This window comes from Felis catus, chromosome B1 (assembly GCF_018350175.1).
Source record: "Felis catus isolate Fca126 chromosome B1, F.catus_Fca126_mat1.0, whole genome shotgun sequence".
NCBI classification, from domain to species: Eukaryota; Metazoa; Chordata; class Mammalia; order Carnivora; family Felidae; genus Felis; species Felis catus.
Window position 1 is genome coordinate 89,885,302 of NC_058371.1, and position 22,084 is coordinate 89,907,385.

Genomic DNA, 22,084 nt, shown 5'->3' on the forward strand with positions numbered 1-22,084 from the left:
TTCTGATAAAGAAACAATTAAGAAAACTTGTGTTTTCTGCACTGCTGGTTCTTTCCTTTTCTGGAGCAACTAGGAGTTTTACATTACACTTGCATTTTGACGTGATGGGCCATTTCTGATTTAAGACTTAAGTGAAAATGGATGCCTTTCTTCTCCAACCTCCTACAGCCTCCAACCCTTCACCATCTGTAGATGCCTTTGTGTATTACTTCACAGAAAAAGAAAGAAAAGTAAGATTCCATTAGTTGGAAAAGCCATCAACTTGTTATCAATGAGTCTGTCTCTTCCTGCATTCCCCACTTACACTGAATGACTCTTGTGTGTCAGGTACTGTTCTAGTCCATGGATACAAAGCTCTGGCCAAAAATATAATTCTCTTTCACTGCTTCAATAGTTGCTGAACACAGCCGAAAATAAACAAAGAAACTGTGTATAATGTCAGGGTCGATAAGTATATGGAGAAAAAAGATAATAAAGGTAGAAGAGAAAGAGAAAGTAGTATCCTGGTGGGATGGAGAGAGTTGTTCTCTTAAATTCCAAGTTCAGGCAAAGACTTGGGAGAAGACTTGAAGGGGATGAGGAAAAGAACAGTCAGGATTTCTGTGGGAGAAACTGCAGTCAGAAAACAGCAAACCCAAAGCTATGACATTGAAGTGAGCCTCACGTATTTAAAGAAAAGTTTGGAGATCCATGTGGCTACAATGAAGTACGGAGACAGAAAATGTAACAGAAACCTGGATTATTTAGGGACACGTCTCACACACTCTTTCTGTCTCTCTGAAAAATAAAAAGTAAAGTTAAAAAAAAACTGAACGATTACTGGGAGTACTCTATCGAAACACATTGTAGAATGCAAATGGCCGGAGCAGGGAGATCAGTTGGACACTTTATCCAGGCTATGTGCTAGTCTATATTGCTATCATATGCTTGTTTTGTTTTGTTCTGTTTTGTTTTGTTTTGTTTTGTTTTAAATTTTAATTTCAGTCTAGTCAACATTCAGTCTTATATCAGTTTCAGGTGTACCATCTACCGATTTGTCAATTCTTTGCATTACTCAGTGCTCATCATGGTAAGTGTACTCTTAATCCTTCTAAGCCCTGAAATATTGCTCTATTTAAAATTATTAAGAACCTACCGTGTCCTCTCCATGTAAAGTTTGAACCCCTTAAAATGATATACATAATCATTCATGATCTGATCACTTTGCTTCTCCATGGATAATTTTATAATCCTTTATACCTTCTTTGATAGCACCTATGATAATAAAATCAATCATTTTCTATGTTTTTATTTCTGGCCACATACATAAGTTCATGACTGAATTATATTAGGCATATTATACTGATTTTGGCCAGACAAAAATCACTGGTCCATGTTGGTATATGTATAATTAAATATGTACTTATAATTACATATACTTATCCTTATTCAGTAGATAACGTAATTATTATTGTTTACATCAACTAGAATCACTTATAGCCCTTTACATTATAAAAATACATTTTTGTTTCAAGCTGAATACTAAATGTGTTAAAGAAAATATATAAATTAACAGTAAGTGTGCTTTCTTGTATGCTGGGTTGAAAAATATGTACATGGCTGATTCTCATATTGTTCACTATAAAATGAGCAATATGAATTTGATCCCTTTTAAATCACATTTAGGGAGATAGGTTACTGAGATAACAAATTGCCATCATTATGGTTTGGCTTCATCTATAAGGGAGTTCCATACTGGGATTTGGAAGACAGCTCTAAAATCTGGTGTACTTGCTAATGCATTGAAAGCCACGGTGGGATTTATTTCTTCAGAGACATTGCTCATGTCCACGAAGCTTCATGTCATGAAGCAAGCGCAGCTGAGTTTACTCTATTACAGAGCCTTGAAATAAATTGTTGTGACCCACATAACTTGCATTCTCTTTCAGAAATGTATATAATTTCTCAAGGGATCTTGTGAAATGCTGCAGAATGCCAAAGAGTTTATATGTCTAGGCGATAAGACCTATAGATTCATACAGAAAAAAAAAATGATACAGATATTATGGGAAGGGGAAATTGGGCATTTGAGGTCTCTTTGGTGTGATAAGAATGCTGAGCTGAGTAGCCATGTGAGTCACATCTAATGTGCCATATATTTTTTCTCTTCATCTGAAATGAAACAGTTGACCTGATTATCTGGTATTTAACAGAACATCATAAAGCCAGAGATCCAGTATTAAAACTTTGAAATCATAAAAAATTATTAGTGCATTATTTGGTTTTGTATAGAGTATGAGGAAAAATAATTTTCCTCAAACCTATATGCTGATTTTGAGAGAAATAGATGCATGAAAGTATAACCATGTGGATATTTTGATCTGCAACTTTGTACCAAGTTATATATCATTTTTTTCTCTTTACCTAAAACATGTTTTTAAATGTAACACCAAGAAATAGGTCTTTTCCTTCTTACCCTCATCAATTATATTGAATTTGTTTAATTAAACACAGTTTGCATTATGTATCATCATAGGTTGGCTAGTCATCCATCCATCCATCCATCCATTTAAATAAGTAGATACATAGTCTACATAGATTGTCTATGTACATAGATAGATGCATAAATATTCCACCAACATAGATAGATGCATAGTTAGATGATAGATTGGATAACGGGTAACAACAAAACTACAGTATGTTCACTTTGAATTCTCTCCATGCTCCAAGATGGCTCACCACTTGTGTGAGGGGGTGGGAAGGAGGAAAAAGAGAATGTGAAAAGCATTCTACTCTGTTTAAGTAAAGATTTGCCAAAGTCTGATTACCAGTTACCATTTTTCAGGAGACAGTTCTGTGGCAAGAAAGTCTAGGCAGTAAAATCTTTACCTTTATTAACATGTGAACAGCTAAATTTCAGGGTTTTGCTGCTAAATATGAAAGAATGGATGGATTTGGGGACTATCTAGCAATCTATGCAAAAACTATGTGCATAGATTGATGAAGATAGTATGCCAAAGAATAATAATTATGGCAAAAGACCAAATGTGGAACTGAAGGAATTTAAACAGTGATCTAGAATCATTAAACTATTTAATAATCAATAGTGTCTGTTATTTCTCTTCTCTTCTTAAGCATGTCTTTGGAAATATATTGAGATCGCGGTGTAAGTCATTAGTGCCATTTTATATTTCACTCATATCTTTCCTCTTTTTTTTCCCCTTTGTTCTGTGTTTTGGAGAAATTCTTAAATTAGCTCTTCCAGTGAATAATTCTCAGCCTGTGTCTGTTTTGTTGTTCAACACGTTGAGGAGTGCAATTTAAAAATGAGCATCATATGGTTGAACTAAAACTTTTATCGAGCCTTATTGTCTTCGTTTATTTTAATGAACACAATACTTTTCATAATCTTCTTATTAATCATATTTAGTTTAGAGCTTTAATTTTGTTCTCCATATTAACTATCTTAGCTAATATAATAAATTAATTCTCAAAGATTAATTTTGTTGATTTCAGTGTTCTCAAACTACTGTCTTCCCTAAAATAATTGCTCACCATATTTTTTAAAAGGCCAGTTTAACCAGATTAGGAAATTCAAGTCTGATTTCTCAGTCCAGGTAAGTATCCCTGTTTGCATGATACCCATGCTGAATCTGATTACAGGCGCTTTACTTCCAGAGTATGTATGTTCAAGTACTACAGTGGCTATAGTAGACAATCAAGTCTGGAAACAGGATCAAAGGATGACACTTTGGGGCTTGTCAAACACCTCTAGTGTCAGCATTATCTCTGCATTTGTGGGGACTCTCTTGACAGACAGCTTGACCTAGGGCCTGCCTGTGGTCTGGGTTTCATGGTGAATTCAGCTACTTTAAAATGTGAGAAAATGCTTGGTGGTTTTTATTGCCTATGATTAATTTCTTAGGAGAATTTCTTACGAGAAACCCAGTGCTGAGTTTCTTTCCTTGGGGCAGAGTTTCTCAAGTTCGGTAATATTTGGGGTCAAATAATTCTTTGTTGTGAAGGGCAATTTTGGAAATTGTATGCTATTTAGTAGTGTCAAAATGCCAGGAGCACCCAGCATCCCTGTTTCTATGTCAAATGTCTTTAGGAGGAAAAAAAAACAAACAAACAACACTCCAGTTGAAAATCACTGCTTTAGGATTCTATGGGGGGAAGTTTGTGGCAAGATATGTTGTTGTCTCTCTGGGCTACTAGGCACCTCACTTCTAATTTTGTGTCTGTTATTTTGTTTTCAGGAAATTCTAATATATCTTCCCACTGGAAACCACTGTTCCAGAGTTTTCCAATTACATGCTTTTACTTGATTAACCACACACTGCCATTTAATAATACTACGTTCTTTTCTTAGAATTCTTTTCCCCTTGAATTCTACAGACCATTCTCTCTTTGTTTTACTTCTACCTCATGTGTTCTTTTCTCCCAGTGTTTTCCCTGTTCCAATACTCTAGAACCTTTTCTCAATCACCAGTTGGCCTTTTGATATTTCTGCTCTGCTGTCATAGCACCTGGTGTCTAAATACTTAGAGTGTGGTTTATGGAGTATAACAGCCTGAATGGAAAACGTCTGGCTTTCAGCAAGTCTTAAAACTATGTAAGACTCACTTTTTCTTCTATAAGGTACAGGTTAGTAACAGACACCTCATAATGGTAAAAAATGATACACACAATTCAGTTAATACTTTTAACACAGATCCTGATACATAATAAGTACTCCATAAATGAATTGTGTTTGTGTAGTGCATACTATTTTCCATTGGAATTGAAGATTTGCTTGCCAGATTCTCAGTTTTTTTGAGGGTCAAGATTTTGATTTTTTTTTAGATACGTTATTCCAAATTGGTAACATAGTGTCGGGTCCATAAGAAGATGTTGAATAATATATATGTATATACGTGATCCATATACATGTATACATAGATATATCTGTGTGTACATATTTGTACATGTATATATATATATATATATATGTGTATGTATATACATATATATGTATATATGTATATATAATAGAATTACCTAAGCCTGAATTTAACAATAATTAAAATAATTAAAAATAAAAAATTCTCACATTTGAAAAAAATCCTACTATTTTCACTATCTACTAGAAAAATATTTACACATTTAACAAAAAATTGGAAATTTTCAAAACACCCACTTAAGAAGGCCCTTAAATGTAAAGCAACAATATAATAATAATGATATTAGTAGTATAGTAAATGTATTTTCAGTTCTGTGCAACAGTAATTAATTGTAAAAGATTTTCCAAGAGTATGGAGCATTCAAAAAATGTTTTAATTTTTTTTTTAATTTTTTACTTATTTTTGAGAGAGAAACAGAGAGACAGAGATCATGAGTGGGGGAGGGGCAGAGAGAGAGGAAGACAGAATCTGAGCAGGTTCCAGGCTCTGACCTGTTAGCACAGAGCCCAATGCGGGGCTTGAACTCAAGAACCGTGAGATCATGACCTGAGTGGAAGCCTGGCGCTCAACCGACTGAGCTACCCAGACGCCCCAATGTTGATTTTTGAGAGAGAGATAGAGTTCAAGTGGGGGAGAGGCAGGAAAAGGGGGAGGCAGAATCCAAGGCAGGCTCTAGCCTCTGAGCTTTCAGCACAGAGCCTGATGCGGGGCTCGAATTCATGGACTGGGAGATCATGACCTGAGCCAATGTCGGATGCTTAACCGACTGAGCCACCCAGGTGCCTCTATGGGTATGGAGCATTCAAATATAAGCCAGACATATCCCCGATTGTAAGTAGTTCAAAATATAGAGAAACAAAACATTTATTGAAAAAAATTACCTCTATTACCAGGTAGATGGATTAGAAGAGAATATTCTTGGAATACGAAGACAAGAGAGATTAATTTACCCATAGAAAATTGGAGGTCTCTTTTTTTTTTTCCTTCACCTCCCCCATGGGTTTCTGTTAAGTTTCTCAGGATCCACATAAGAGTAAAAACATATGGTATCTGTCTTTCTCTGTATGGCTTATTTCACTTAGCATCACACTCTCCAGTTCCATCCACATTGCTACAAAGGTTAGAGTGGGAGAGAGCCAAAGCATAAGAGATTCTTAAAAACTGAGAACAAACAGAGGGCTGATGGGGGGTTGGTGATGGGTATTGAGGAGGACACCTGCTGGGAGGAACACTGGGTGTTGTATGGAAACCAATTTGAAAATAAATTTCATATATTTATTTTTTTTAATTTTTTTAACATTTATTTTTGAGACAGAGGGAGACAGAGCATGAACGGGGGAGGGGCAGAGAGAGAAGGAGACACAGAATCGGAAGCAGGCTCCAGTCTCTGAGCCATCAGCCCAGAGCCTGACGCGGGGCTCGAACTCACAGACCGCGAGATCGTGACCTGGCTGAAGTTGGACGCTTAACCGACTGCGCCACCCAGGCGCCCCTAAATTTCATATATTTAAAAAAAAAGAAAAGAAAAGAAAATTGGAGGTCTCAGGGAAACTCAATCTTGTCAATTTGACTCAAGTCTGACAAATGTTTTATTTTTAAAATAAAAAGCACATCAACTGTAGGAAATAACTTGAGTAAATTCATTGAGTTGTGGAAATGCAGTTCATATCCATAAAAGTAGTTCAGGGTGGATGAGTGTAAACTTAGTGAAAAGAAACAGTGTAAAGAGAAGGCCAGAGCAATTATAACAGGTTTCTAGTGGACATTGAATTTAGCATACAGACTAGTTTAATCATTCTTACTTAGGTATTGCTGGGGTAGTGAGAGAACCACGAACAAGGGAATTATGAGATATGAATTATCTGGATTTATACTGCTAAGTGTCAGATGGTGTGATATCTGTATTCATTGAAATAAAAACTGGAGGTGAGGAAGCAAGATGGAGACTTTCGCCAAACTGTGTTCTGGAATGAAAGAATGATACGGTAAGTTGAGAGACACTTATTAGTTTATATATTCCATGCACATGCTGCAAGATTACTGGCCATTATAAAAGTCTACAAAGTTAATATTATGGGAAAAAGAAAAATGTTATTATTAGGAGTAATTCTATACAGATACCTTTAAGGAAATATTTTGATAGATTTTGCTCACCTAGAAGAGAAAGGGACAAAGACACGGATGATTATGGTTAAATGAAAAAGATCTTTGCAAAACATCATAAACTTTTAATTATAACTTGTTATAGTAGAAGCTGATGGAAAAGTTATATGCTTTAAAAGTCTATCAATAATGTTTTCCTAATGTTCATATGTTTACCAGCAATTTCTAGCAATCTGTATCGGTGAAGAATAAATATGAAAATAACACAATCATCCTATAAAGGTTGGAATAACTTTCCCTGATTGTTATTTTATTTGACACTATGTCATGAAGTTTATATTAACATTAGTAATGCCAAACTTTTTTGCAGACAGATGAGATACCATAATGTATTTAATGATATCTTGACAGTATGTTGATGATTGCATTGCAACATTTATATGGGAAGATAAGCATTTTTAATCTGCTGTCAGATTAAACCAGTTGGAGAAAAATGCGCTTGAATGTTCCACTGTTACTTTCTATGCCTTTGACATCAAGCTTTAGAACAGCAAAATTCAGTGAATGATAGCCTGTTATCTTTCAGATGTTTGTAAAGAAATATGTGATTCAATTAAATTTTCCAAAGTTATTTCTGTAGGCAAAATACATTATCAGTTGCTGGATGTCTGTTGACACAAATATAAAGTCATAGTTATGGTTACATGCTTATTTGCACACACTATCTCTTTTAACAAATGGACTTCAGTTTTAGAACTGTTTTAAGTGCACCTCAAAATTGAGCTGAAAGTACAGATATTTCCATATATTCTTGCCCCCACACATTTATAGCTTCTTCCACTATTCACACACCCCCAAAAGAGTGGGAAATTTGGTATAATCAATAAACCTACACTGACACATCATTCTCACCAAGAATCCATAGTTTACATTACACACTTTTAATGCATATTCTGTAAGTTTGGACAAATACATAATGACATGTATCCACTATCATAGCGACATACAGAGAAGCTTCACTCCCTAAAAATCCTTGGTGCTCCACTTATTCATCCCTCATTCCCCTCTGTCAGCTCTTTTTAAATGGTGTGAAAAATAAGATGATGATCACTCAGACAGCAATGGTAAAAAATAAGAAAGGTAGAATGGATAAAATGAAGTAAATGACAGTCACTCTTATTGAAGTGATGAATTAATGTAATTTTAGTTTAAAAAATCATTGATTAGGGGCGCCTGGGTGGCGCAGTCGGTTAAGCGTCCGACTTCAGCCAGGTCACGATCTCGCGGTCCGTGAGTTCGAGCCCCGCGTCAGGCTCTGGGCTGATGGCTCAGAGCCTGGAGCCTGTTTCCGATTCTGTGTCTCCCTCTCTCTCTGCCCCTCCCCCGTTCATGCTCTGTCTCTCTCTGTCCCAAAAAATAAATAAACGTTGAAAAAAAAATTTTAAAAATCATTGATTAACTGTATTATATAGATCAGCATATCTTTGTGGTGATTTCATGCTTTTATTAAATGGAAGTTTTCAAATTATAACTCATTGTAACCATTATTTTTTTTAAAGGAGATAGAAGTTTATTGGATACCCTGCAAGGAAGCAGTGGCGAAGACACCAGAGGAGAGGCTGTCTGCCTTATTGAGACCATTCATATTCCATAACGATAAAGATGAAAAGTACAATCTGAAAAAGGATAGCATATCTACAGTGATATATGCCTTTGTCGTTTTAACAATATGCCAGGTATTTTTATATTTTGTGAGTAAATGAACAAATCATTTGGAACATCAAAGGAGTTCATTCAATTGCAAGTAGTGTTGCTATTTATTGTAGTTGGAAAATGAATATTTATTTTAATGTAGATTAGAATTAATTTTCATTTCTGTTTTAGTCATCCATAAAACCATGTATGAAATATAGCAAAAAGAGAAAACAGAGTAACTCAATGTCATATAATCTGTCTCAGACAGATGCTATTTGTTTAAGTGTATTTTCTTTAATGTTGCCTTTGGAACATGAGTCTGCCAAGACATAATTTTCCTCAAAACTTAATCATCGTTCTTTCAAACACCAAAGTTTAAAATAACTGCTACTTTTTTGTATTTATTTTGGCCTAACTGAATTCCACAAAGGTTTTAATGTAGTTTACCAGGTAACTATAACATTAAAAAAAAAACACCATGTTAAAATCTGAAAAAGTAACATAGACATAACATTGAGGACTTAGAAAAAAAGTAAATTTAATTCTGAGTCCCACTTAATGTAAAATTTGGGCAGCAATGTTTTATTCTCTTCATCTGAGCTTTTAAAGCAGAACAGGAATCACAATAATTTATATGATTGATGTCGAATAAAATGAAAGTCATTTCTAGCTGATTCCCAAGAGAGACCTTCAAAGCACATCAGTCATTTAAACGATTTTGTTCTCTTTCTCTGTCTCAGACTAACTCAAGTCACCAACATCTTGCCTGTGGACTAATAAAACATTTTCCTGTTGGTCTTTTCATCCACTTTTTACTAGTCTTCTACACACACATAGCAGTATGTTCTCCACACAGACGTGTGATCCTTTAAGAATGAGCAGATTTTGTATGATTGCTTCCCAGAAAACTTCCAATGGTTATCTCAAACCCTTGGAATGCAATATGAACTTCTTACTCTGACTTGTATGTTCTCACGTTATGAGGCTATTGAAGACCACTGTGGCTCAAATAACACATCCCATCTCTTCCATTCCAGTCATATTGAACCTTTCTACCACTCTAGAACACTTCACAAAACTCTTAAATGGAGGACTGGACACATGCTATGACAGAAACATGAAACCCTCTTCTTTTTTCTTTTAAAACAAACATTTATTTGTTTGTTTATTTATTTATTTATTTATTTATTTATTTATTATTTATATTTTGAGGGGGAGGGGAAATGGGAGAGGGAAAGAGAGAATTCCAAGAAGGCAGGCTCTGCGCTGTCATCACAGAGCCCAAGTAGGGGCTCACTGTCAGGACCATAAGATGATGATCTGAGCTGAAATCAAGAGTTGGCTACTTACCCGACTGAGCCGCCAAGGAGCCCCACATGAAACACTTTTCATTCTGATATGCAAATGTCTCACTTCCTTGTTTCGTATCTGAAGTGTCAGGAGTCTTTCCTTACAAACCTGTATTTTCAAAAAGCAACCTCAGTGGAGCCTTGTGCAAACATCATCTCAGTGAAACCTCTGACCACCCTGGCTCGCCCTGTCCAAATTCCTCTATATATCTTCATGGCATTCATTTTCTTCTAATATACTTTTTCACTTATTATTTTTTCTGTGTTTGCCTCTCTCTCTCTCTCTGTCTACTAGAATGAAAGCTTCTTGTGGGAACGAATTTTTGACTTCTTTGTTCCATACGGTGTCGCCAGTGCCTGTCACAGTGTATAGCACTTTGTAGGTGTTCAATAGACATTTGTTGGCTGAATGAAAAAACTAATTTTTTTTTAAAGCAACCTTAGTCTTTCTCTCATCTATTACTTACCCCACTTAGCTTTTCTATACAGCATTTAATGTGATCCGTTATTGTATGTTTATTGATTTTAATGTGTCCTCATTGGAATTAAGCCCTAGAAGCTAAAGGACTGTTTTTGTCTGTTTTGATGAGACCACTGGACATAAAGTAGTATCCAACATATATAAAAAAATCAATAAAATTTTAGCAAGTAATGCAAGAATTGATAATTGACACAAAACCATAGATATTTTTTTTTTCTGGCACTTATAACTGAGACAATTTATTTTAAAGGCTTCTCATAAAGGAGAAGACAATGTTAATCACTATGTGCAATAATTTATCTAAATGGTTATAATGGTTGGTTTTGTAGAACTTTACAAACTTTAATTTCAAAGCATAACTCAAGAGCAGAATACTTTGGGGGTAAGGCATGAAGGAAGGACATGCAAGACAAGGTGATCTAAGTTGCATCTTGGTGCAATTCCAGCTTGATCCTTGCATAATAAATAATTATAAGAATGGTTGACGATACCCTTCGTATGCTGTCTGTAAATTTCTCTCGAAGGGGCTTTTGATCAAAGTTTGGCAATAAAAATTTGAGGTTACATTTTATGCAAGGACTTGGGAGTGCTTTAAATATAGCATTAAACCCAAACCAAGAGAAAAATGATTCATAAATCACATAAACATATTATTTAAAATATTTTCCATAATTTTGAAGTTTCTGTTCCAACTTGAAAATGATTACCACCTTTTTAATTGTCTATTATGGTTGGGAGCACTCCTTGTAGATCTTACCCGGCTTTTCAGCAGAAAAGACATCTTTCTATAAAAGAGAAATATTAAAAATGATGTATAGGTGTGGAGACACTCCAGACATTCTTTTATTCCATACTGGCAACTGTTTCTGAATTTTAAATCTAATCCTAAAAGCCCCTCATGAGTCTATCTAAATAACTAAAAATCTTAAGTCTTAAATTCAAAATTTTAATGTTAGAAAAATAAATATAAAATTAAAAGCTATAGATTTTATGAAAAATAATATATTTTCTCCAATTCGCCTTTATAATATTATTCCCAATTATTTTTTAATATAACCAAATCCTGAAGGTCAGTATCATTCTACATTATGCCCTAATTTTCTCATGGGAAATAAAAAACAAATGGCTCATCACTAGATTGGCCAAAGGTAATATGAGGCTTTGGAATTTATTCTAACAGTTAAAATGAAAATACTTTTATATCTGGATTAAATGGGAAATCCAAAGTTTACCTTAAAATAGTCCATTTGTCTTATTAGGAAATTAATGCTGCAAATAATTCATCAATATTTAGGAATAGATCTTGATGATCTAAAGAAACAAATAAACTATAGTGATATGTGCTAAAAATATCATGGATAATTGATTTAAAATTTTAGTCAATAGTAATTTGATATTTTACTAGTGTGTTATTTTTAAGTACTGTTTTTATAGCTAACAAATATACTAAAATCAATTGTATTGTCTATATTTTTTAGTATTAAATAGTTTTTTTTATTTGTTATGGAAACATCATTTTCACAAGATGCATCCCCAAAAAGGAGGAATTCTCTATAAAAGTGGTAATATGTCCACCATATTGCTCATTTTGGATAGTCATGTGCACATTAGCATGTTAAATGCTGTCAAAAATTGTATAAACACATATTCCAAAAACTGAGGCAGACAACTGCTTTACTTTCATGGATGTTATCTTGATTGCAAGGCAAAAGGAGAAATGGAAACAAAGGGAGGTTTCCTCTCACATACCCTACAAAATAAAAAAGAAGTATATACACACAGTTGTATAAAAAACTACATAATATCGCTTTCTAATAGAGATGTATATTTGAAACCTATTACTAACAGCAAAATAGCTACCTGTTAAAGAACATTCAATATGCATTAGGTAGGGGTAAAGTTATTAAAATTGTGTATCACAGTTTAGTTTCCTACAACGCTACCAGATGGAGAAAATGAGGATTGATGATGTCAATTAACTTGGCCAAGGACAATCACCTAGACATTGGCAGAGCCCGGATTGGTTGACACCGAATTATAATTCCTAAACACCACAATACATGTTGTCTAGGATCCTAGGTAAATCTATGAGTTTGTCAAAGGTTTCTTGAATGTTAACTATGTGTCAAATAGTCTTCTAAATGCTGGTAGTTGAAAAGCCACAGTTTTAAGATCTAGTAACAAAACTGTTAGAAAAAACAAAAAAAGTCTAGCTTTTGTGGAGCTTAGTGGGGAGAAATATACAATACAATGAATAAATACAGCATTTCAGAAAATGGTAGATGCTCTGGAAATGAATAAAGCTAGATAAGTGAGATCAGGACTGAGAAGGCAAGGGTAGTGGTGGCAATAAGGAACACATTTTTGCAATTTAGAACGGAAAACTAGCAGTGAATTCATCATTCATATCACCTCTTATTCTGATAATAAAAAATTAATCTATGAAGCAAAGAAAAAAGTAGAAAAAGGCATTTTTATTCATTTTGAATGCTGTTAAATATACATAGATACTATAAAATTAACATTTTATCCATTTTTAAGTGTATATTTCAGTAGCATTAACTGCATTCACACTGTTGTGAACGATCACCACTACCCATCTTCAGAACATTTTTTATCAGAATATTTTTATCATCACAAAAACTCTTTGTCCATTAAATAATAATTTTCCATTTGCCCTCTCTCCAGTGGGTGGTAACAACTATTCTATTTTCTGTATCGTGAATTTGGCCTATTCTAATTACCTCATAAAAAAATGCACAATATTGGTCCTTTTGTGTCCGGCCTAATATCCTTAATACTTATCTACCTTGTAGTATGTTGGAATTTCATTTCTTTCTAAGGTTGAATAATATTCCATTGTATATCTATCTATCTATCTATCTATCTATCTCTCTCTCTATCTATCTATACCTTATGTTGTTGCTCCATTCATGTATTGATGGACATTTGGGTTGTTGTATCTTTTGGATTTTTTTAATAATATTGCTGTCAATATGGATGCACAAATGTCTGTTTCAGTCCCTGCTTTAATTGTTGGATGGTATGTATTCATAGGTGGAAATGTTGGATCTTATGGTAATACTATGTTTGTTTGTGTGTTTCTTTGTTTGTTTGTTTATTTATTTTGAGGAATCACCATACTTTTTCCACAGTGGGTGCACCATGTTACGTGGTACCAGCAATTCAAAGGGTTCCAATTTCACCACTACCTAACCAAACCTTGTTATTATTAGTTTTGGGGTTTTGTTTGTTTGTGTGTTTGTTTTGCATTTCCTTAATGATTTGTGATTTTGAACATCATTACATGTTCATTTAGCAGTATTTACATGTTACATGTGCTGTATACATGTGTATATCTTCTTTGAAGAAATGTCTATTCAAATCCTTTGCCCATTTTATAAGGAATTTATTGTTACTGTTGTTGTTTTTGCTGAGTTTTAGTACATACTGGAATTTAATCCTTTAACAGGTATATGACTTACAAATATTACTTCTATTCTGTGGGTTGCTGTTGTTGTCTGCTGATAATGTCCTTTCCTGCACAGAAGTTTAAACTTTGATGTGCCACATTTTTTCCCTTTTTTTCTTATTCTTTTTGTGCCATATCCAAGAATTAATAGTTGAATCCAACATGATGAATATTTTCTCTATGTTTTTCTCTAGTTTTATAATTTTAGGTCTTATGTTTAGGTATTTGATGCATTTTGAGTTAATTTTTGCACATAGTGTAAGGTATTATTCTTTTAAATAATGGTATTGTTTTCCCAGCACTATTTGACTTGCTTTCCCTTTGAAACATCTTAGCACATTTGTAAAAATAATTTAACCATGTATGTGAAGATTTATTTCTGGGTTCTCCATTCCATTCCCTCCCGTTCCATTCATTTTCAAGTTAATCTTTATGCTAGTACACGGTTGTAATAGGTTTGAAATTAGAAGTGTGATTAATTTCTTTAACTTTGTTTTTCTTTTGATTTCTCCAGCTTTGTTATTTTTCAAGATTATTTTGGCTATTTGATGTGCCTTGAGATTCCACATGAATTTTAGGACAGTTTTTCTGTATCTGAAAAAAATGTTCATTGGGATTTTGATCATTTGTAATCACTGGGTAATATTGAGATCCGAACAATAAGTCTTCCAATTCATGAACATAGGATGTCTTTCCATTTATTCATTATTTACATTTAATTACCTGCATAAATGCCTTATGGTTTTCAGTGTACAGGTCATTTGCTTCCTTAAGTTCATTCTGAAGTACTTTATTCTTTTTGATGTTCTTGCTAAGGGAATTTTGTTAAATCTTCTTTTTGTGGTTTTCATTGTATAAAAATGCAACTGATTTTTACATGTTGATTTTCTATACTTAAAGTTTGCTTAATATATTTATTAGATCTAATAGTGGTGTGTGTGTGTGTGTGTGTGTGTGTGTAAGAGAGAGAGAGAGAGAGAGAGAGAGAGAGAGATCACTCTGGATGTTTCTATGAGGGTGTTTTTGCATGACATTAATAATTAAATCAATAGAGGGGCGCCTGGGTGGCGCTGTCGGTTAAGCGTCCGACTTCAGCCAGGTCACGATCTCGCGGTCCGGCAGTTCGAGCCCCGCGTCGGGCTCTGGGCTGATGGCTGGGAGCCTGGAGCCTGTTTCCGATTCTGTGTCTCCCTCTCTCTCTGCCCCTCCCCCGTTCATGCTCTGTCTCTCTCTATCCCAAAAATAAATAAATGTTGAAAAAAAAATTAAAAAAAAAAATAATTAAATCAATAGATTCTCAGTGAAGCAGTGACTGTCCATAATGTAGATGAGCCTCACTCAATTGTTTGAAGACCTGAATAGAACAAAAGACTAACCTCTCCCAAGCAAGAGGGAATTCTGCCAATAGTCTTCAGATCAACTGCAACATTGGCTTTTTCCTGAGTTCCAGACTTCCAGCCTACCCTAAAAATTTTGGACTTATAAGCCTTCATAATTGCATGAGCCAATTTCTTATTTTTTTTAATATGTTATCTATTCTTAAGAGAGAGAGACAGAGAGAGGGAGAGAGAGACCATTCATGAGCAAAGGAGGGACATGGAGAGAGGGGGACACAGAATCTGAAGCAGGCTCCAGGTTCTGAACTGTCAACACAGAGCCCCATGTGGGGCTCGAACTCACAAGCCATGAGATCATGACCCTAGCCAAAATCGGATGCTCAACCAACTAAGCCACGCAGGTGTCCCTTCTTTTTTAATTTCTTAAAATAAATATTTTTGTCTATACATACATATATATACGTATATATATATACGTATATATATGTATATATATACGTATATATATACATATATATACATATATATACATATACACACACACACACACACACACACACATCCTATTAGGTCTGTTTCTCTGGAAAAGCCTAATACAAGCTCCAAATCTGGACTAGAAGAGATGTGGGCAACATGACAGCTATTTTAGGGCAAATATTAAATGCAGAGGCAATTTTGGGAGGCTTAACAATGCTAATCTATAGAACAAGAGGTCATAGTAGCAAACTCAAATGAAGATGGAAAAGGATAGTGGGCTGTGTGATGTGCGCTATTGCTGCCACAGGAGACTAATGAGTGTTCTTGTGAGAGTAGTGATCAAATAATGAGCCCAGGGAAAAATCAATTTAATACATAAAGCAGGATTGTCAAGTAAAATAGTGACTCACAGGTTTGATACATCTGGAAACTGGAAAACTTTATTAGCTGCTCAGGGGATAAATTTTCCTATATAAATAAAAAAGATATTAACAGGATAAACAAAATGATGAGAAGCAAAGAGTACATGCAGAAGATCCAGTACGTATATAAATAAATTCCATATAGAAAACACAGTGTAGACAAAAGAAACTAATCATCAAAGTAAAGTTAAAAAAAAATTAATGATTTGTAAACCCATACAAACCTATGAAATTATGGGACAATTAATGGATATAAGCTAATTCTTTCTAGTGCACCCTCTGCACCACCACTCACATGCACACATGTAATGATAAAGTTTGCATATTTTTTTAATTATCAGGATTAAAATAAGGCTAAAATATGAACTCCATAAGGCTAAAATATGGACATGATGACTCTCATATTTCATAATGAAAAAGTCACTTTTGTATGTAAAGTTGAAAATAATATTTGATGACTCCATCCCAGATACAAATGTATCTGTAAAAGTGTTTTAAAATTTTTATTTATTTATTTATGTATTTTTAATGTTTGTTTATTTTTGAGAGAAAGAGAGAGAGAGGGAGAGAGAGAGAGAGAATGTGAGCAGGGAAGGGGGAAGGGCAGGAAGAGAGGGGGACAGAGGATCTCAAGTGGACTCATTAGTGAGTTCAGTGTGGGGCTTAAACTCACAAACCATGAGATTATGACCTGAGCTGAAGTTGGATGATCAACCAACTGAGCCATTCAGGTGCCCCCTATTATTATTTTAATTATTCACTGTGTCTACATCTGTATCTGTGTATATTTGTATTCATTCAGTTCCAGTTTATTTTGCTTTCCCATTAAATCTCAGAACAATAATTAGAAATATTCACATGTATTTCCCACCCAGGAATAATTAATGCAGGCAACATTCATGAACACTGTCTCACGAGCAGATGAAAGAATTTATTTATGTTTATACTTTTCACTACTACCTATTTTAGCTATTATTGTTAGTTATTATTACTTAATTAATATTTTATTTATTGCTTTTTTGTAGTAAGCATTTATTATTTATACTACCACAAGTCATTATACTTTGGGGAAAATGTCTTATTGGGTAAAACTAAGTTTTACCCACAGGAAATCAAGAAAAAGACTAATAGCTCAGCAAAAAGAGACTTAGTATGAAATGTGAGAAACTTTTTAAAAAAAATTTTTAATCCTTAATTTATTTTTTTGAGAGATAGACAGAGCTTGAGCAGGATAGGGGCAGAGAGAGAGGGAGACACAGAATCATTATTAGAGGATTAAAAAACTGAGTACTATGGGGCACCTGGGTGGCTCAATCAGTTAAGTATCAGATTCTTGATTAAGGTTCATGTCATGATCTTGTGGTTCACTGGTTCCAGTCCCACACTGGGCTCTGAGCTGGCAGTGTGGAGCCTGCTTGGGATTCTTCTCTCTGCCTCTCTCTCTCTCTCTCTCTCTCTCTCTCTCTCTCTCTCTCTCTCAAAATAAATGAATAAGCTTAAAAAACAAAGACAAAACAAAACAAAATAATAGCAATAAAACCTGAGAACTATGGGTGGAAACCCTCATCAAACAGATAGTAATCAAGGTCACATTTCAAAGGTCATAAAATGCAAGACTGGGCAAAAGAACATGACATTGAATGGAGGCTCCATGTATCTTATAACCCACAAGCAGCAGAATTGGTAGAAAGGGGGAAAAAAAAAAGGAACATTAAAGCAGCAGATTAAATTGTTAATAGGTAAAAACACCTTGGCCAGGGAGACTAAAGTACTATCCCAGTCTTTAAGACATTTGAGTGGTCAACCAGTAGGGCCCGTTGCCCCACATGCCAGACTGGGGCCCCTGCTGAGGCACCCAACACCATAAAGATGTGGAAGTCTTGGGAAGCAGCCCCGCCCTTATGTTCACTGTGAATCAATGTGCTATGCTGCTGAGAATACCAAGCCCCATCAGACCTAGAAAAGGAATCATCAACTGGAATTTGCAGTGGAAGAACCACCCTTGGGATCTTTGCACCCTTGAATAAGCAGGATCTGCTCAATCTCTGTTGGGATCCTTGGTCCTGCTGCAATGGACTATACCTGAAATGGAACATCTACCATTGGAAGAGGAGAGAAGATAATAGTCCTGGTCTGGCATATCCTGCCCCCAGTCCATCTCCTCATTCCTGGCAGTGTTATCTCTCTTAGCCAACATGTATGGTATGCATAGCCAGGTTAGATTCCTAAAGCTACAGCCACATTAACATCTAAAGATTAGGCCACAAGTGTAATTCTTATAGAAGCAGAAGATCTGCCCATATACATTTCTACTAAATTTCTATCTTTTCAGCCTTGCACCTCTGCTGCTCCTGTGGTATCCAATCACAAGATGAAAAACTTTTGAAAATATCTTTGTACAACAGGCCTACTCATATGCTCATCAAAGAAATCAATCCAACTGTTGAGTGTTTGGGTCGCTGCCCCTGTTTAGTTCCTGAGGATTTCCATGGTTGGTATCACCTCCGCCCCAGGAAAGGGATTAAAAGACACTAAAATAGTATATTAAAGAATAAGCTACACTGGACATAGGTATTCTTTTTTTGTACAACAAACTATAAAAGTAGTCTTTTATAATTATTAACCAAATTTTTACCAGAAGGATCCTGGAATACCACAATCGGAGCCGTGGGTGGTTATGCTCAGATCTGGAAGGGGTTTATATGGTTTGCCCAGGGTTATGGACCAAGTCACTCTAAGGAGAATCAACCCAATTATACTACAAATGTGGAGTGGATATCCCTGGAGCTATTTAGTCATCCTATCACATTAAGGGAGAATGACTGGTTTGGCACTGATTCGTTGTGACACCCAGGTATTTATGGGGTAGCACCAATGGAACCCCATGGTTGTATGGCCTAAATCTTCAGCCATTGATTCCACCTTCATGGTTGGGCTGCTGCACCCTGAGCTTGCCCTTGGCACAAGAAAGAATTTGCCCAGCAGTAACAATGGCTGTCAATCTCCCTCTCTTCAAGGCCATATGGACATGTTCTTTTACTGGTATGATCATTTGGCTGATGTCTTTGTTCCCTCCATAGGCCTGAAGGATGTTATAGCACACGATAGAAGCTCTTAATAAATTCACTCAGCAAGCCCTGAATGATAGCCAACAAAACTTGTCCTTATTAAATGCTGAAATGACTCTAATGAGAAAAGCTGTCCTCTAAAACAGGATGGCCTTGGACATTATTACTACCTTACAAGGAGGCACCTATGCCATTATCCAAACAGAGCATTATGTGTTTGTACCTGATGAGTCTGTTAATGTATCATCTTTATTAAATCACAGGAAGACACAAATGAATGCTCTAAGTGATCCAACCCCCAGCCAAGGGGATTTAATAAATTGATGGTTTAGATCCCAGGGCTTGTGATGGAAAACGTTGTCAGATTTGGAGAATTACTGTGTTAATCTGTATTTTCTCTTGCATGTGCCTATATTGTTGCTGGAGCACCCACCTCCAATGAAGCTAGATAGCTGCCCAAAGAGAGTCCTCCACATACATGAAATCCCTTGCTGACCACTCAGGGCCCATTGAAGAAGAGGGGGGACATGAGATTGTAATAACCAGTCACGAATGGTGAACTATTGGGGACTGTCATCAAAAAGACAAGACTCCAGGGACGCCTGGGTGGCGCAGTCGGTTAAGCGTCCGACTTCAGCCAGGTCACGATCTCGCGGTCCGTGAGTTCGAGCCCCGCATCAGGCTCTGGGCTGATGGCTCGGAGCCTGAAGCCTGTTCCGATTCTGTGTCTCCCTCTCTCTCTGCCCCTCCCCCGTTCATGCTCTGTCTCTCTCTCTCCCAAAAATAAATAAACGTTGAAAAAAAAGACAAGACTCCTAATTGACTCTTCAGTTGGACAGAGGCAACTGGAGGCTTCTCATCCCCTCCTCTGTCCTTAGAATATAGGTTTTGCATGTCTTTCCCTCTCTCAGAAGCTGCTCCAAGGACATAGGCTTGAGATGGTGATACGGTGTTGAAAACACCTGCATGGTATAGGTGACTGAGCACAGTTAAGGCCTCTTTATAAACTTCTAAGATTTGGAAGTCTGAGTGCAGGGATCCATTTGTCTTTCTACATCCAAGTCAAGCATGACATGTAAGTTACTCTTGCTTTTAAAACTACCAACCTGGGGGTGCCTGGGTGGCTCAGTTGGTTGGTTGAGCTTCCGACTTCAGCTCAGGTCATGATCTTACCGTCTGTGAGTTCGAACCCTGCATTGAGCTCTGTGATGACAGCTCAGAGCCTGGAGCCTGCTTCAGATTCTGTGTCTCCCTCTCTTTCTGACCCTCCCCCGTTCACGCTCTGTGTCTCTCTGTCTCAAAAATAAATACACATTAAAAAAAATGTTTTTTTAAAGTACCAACCTGGACTCTTTCCTTGGTTTCTCCCTGCCATCTGAATACAGGGGCCAAATTCAAATTTTATCAGGGAAGTCCTAGAGGTTTGCAAATCAACGATTATATATCCCTTCTTAAATAAATATCTATTCATAATCTTTCTCACATGTAATTGTGATATTTACCTCTTTTACTTAGTTCTAAGAGTACTTTTATGTACCAAACACAAGTCCTTTATCAGATAATATAATTTGCAAGTATTTTCTTCCATTCTGTGAGTTATCTTTTGACTGTATAAATTAGACTTTATCAAAATATAAAAAGTGATAAAATATTATTTCACTTTTGCTTTTTTTTTCCAGAAACCTTTGCCTAGAAAAAATTTTTACTTCTATTTTTTTGTTTTAGGGTTTTTATAGAATTAGCTCTTATATTTAGATCTATGATCCTTTTGAATATTTTTTGTGTGTATGCAGGGTATAATTTGAGAATCCAAATTCATGTTTTGCATGTATATATCCAATTGTTTCAGAATCGTTTGCTAACAAGAATTCTCCCCCCCCCCACTAAAATGTCTTGGCACCTTGTCAAGTATCAATTGATGATAAAAGTTAGAATTTATTTCTGGACTCTCTATTCTATTGCATTAAATCTATATGTTTGTGTTTATGCCAATACTACATAGCCTTAAATACAATGGTTGTATGAGAAGTTTTGAAATCAGAAGTGTAAGGCTCCAACTTTTTCTTTTTCCAGATTTTTTTTTTTTTTACTATTCTGGGTTACTTACATTTTTGTATTAATTGGAGTCAGCTAGATAGTTTCGGAAAAATTGGTAGAAACATGGTATTTTGATAGTGGCTTCATTGCATCTGTATTTAATTTGGTTGCATTGCCATCTAATAAGATTATCTTCTGAACCATAAACATAGAATGTTTTTTCTATTTATTTAGGTCTTCTTTAATTTCTTTCAATAATGTTTTCTGGTTTTCAGTATTTCAAAATAAATTTCAAAATTTATTTTCTTAAATTTATTCCTAAATATATTTTTCTTTTTGACAGTATTGGAAATAAAATTATTTTATAATTGTATTTTTTTCAGTTAAAGAGCATATAAATACAATTTCTTTTTCTGAATTCATCATGTATCCTGCAAGCTCCTTTATCCTGCCTAAAACCAAGGATTCTAGATAGCCAGATTTGGACATCATATCTAGAAGTTAAGCCTAACGAATTGCACATATTATTAATACAATTTATTTTTGTGTGTGTCCAATAAGTTAGTTGCTTCTAATCTCTCTCTGATGTAATAGGACATATTGGACATATTCTGCATATGAAAAGCAATGTTGAAAATACAAGTGTGAATGAAGAAATAGTAGAAGTGAACCATGAATTAGCTGACCTCCTGAGAGCAGGTCTTACACATCTCAATAATAA

General features: G+C 35.3%; 1 long non-coding RNA gene across 3 annotated transcripts in view; it reads left to right on the plus strand.

Annotated features, from left to right (window-relative positions):
- The first annotated feature begins 4,417 nt into the window (after nt 1-4,417).
- Nucleotides 4,418-22,084, plus strand: part of LOC109499420 — a 42,310-nt gene continuing 24,643 nt past the window's right edge. Inside the window, exons 1-4 of one of the 3 annotated variants that reach the window (XR_006596757.1) lie at nt 4,418-4,594; nt 8,585-8,761; nt 18,591-18,749; nt 19,753-19,993. This is a non-coding gene — a long non-coding RNA (uncharacterized LOC109499420). Of the gene's footprint in view, nt 4,595-8,584; nt 8,762-18,590; nt 18,825-19,752; nt 19,994-22,084 lie in introns of those variants that run through there. The other 2 variants (XR_002741494.2, XR_002741495.2) reach the window with 2 other exon arrangements.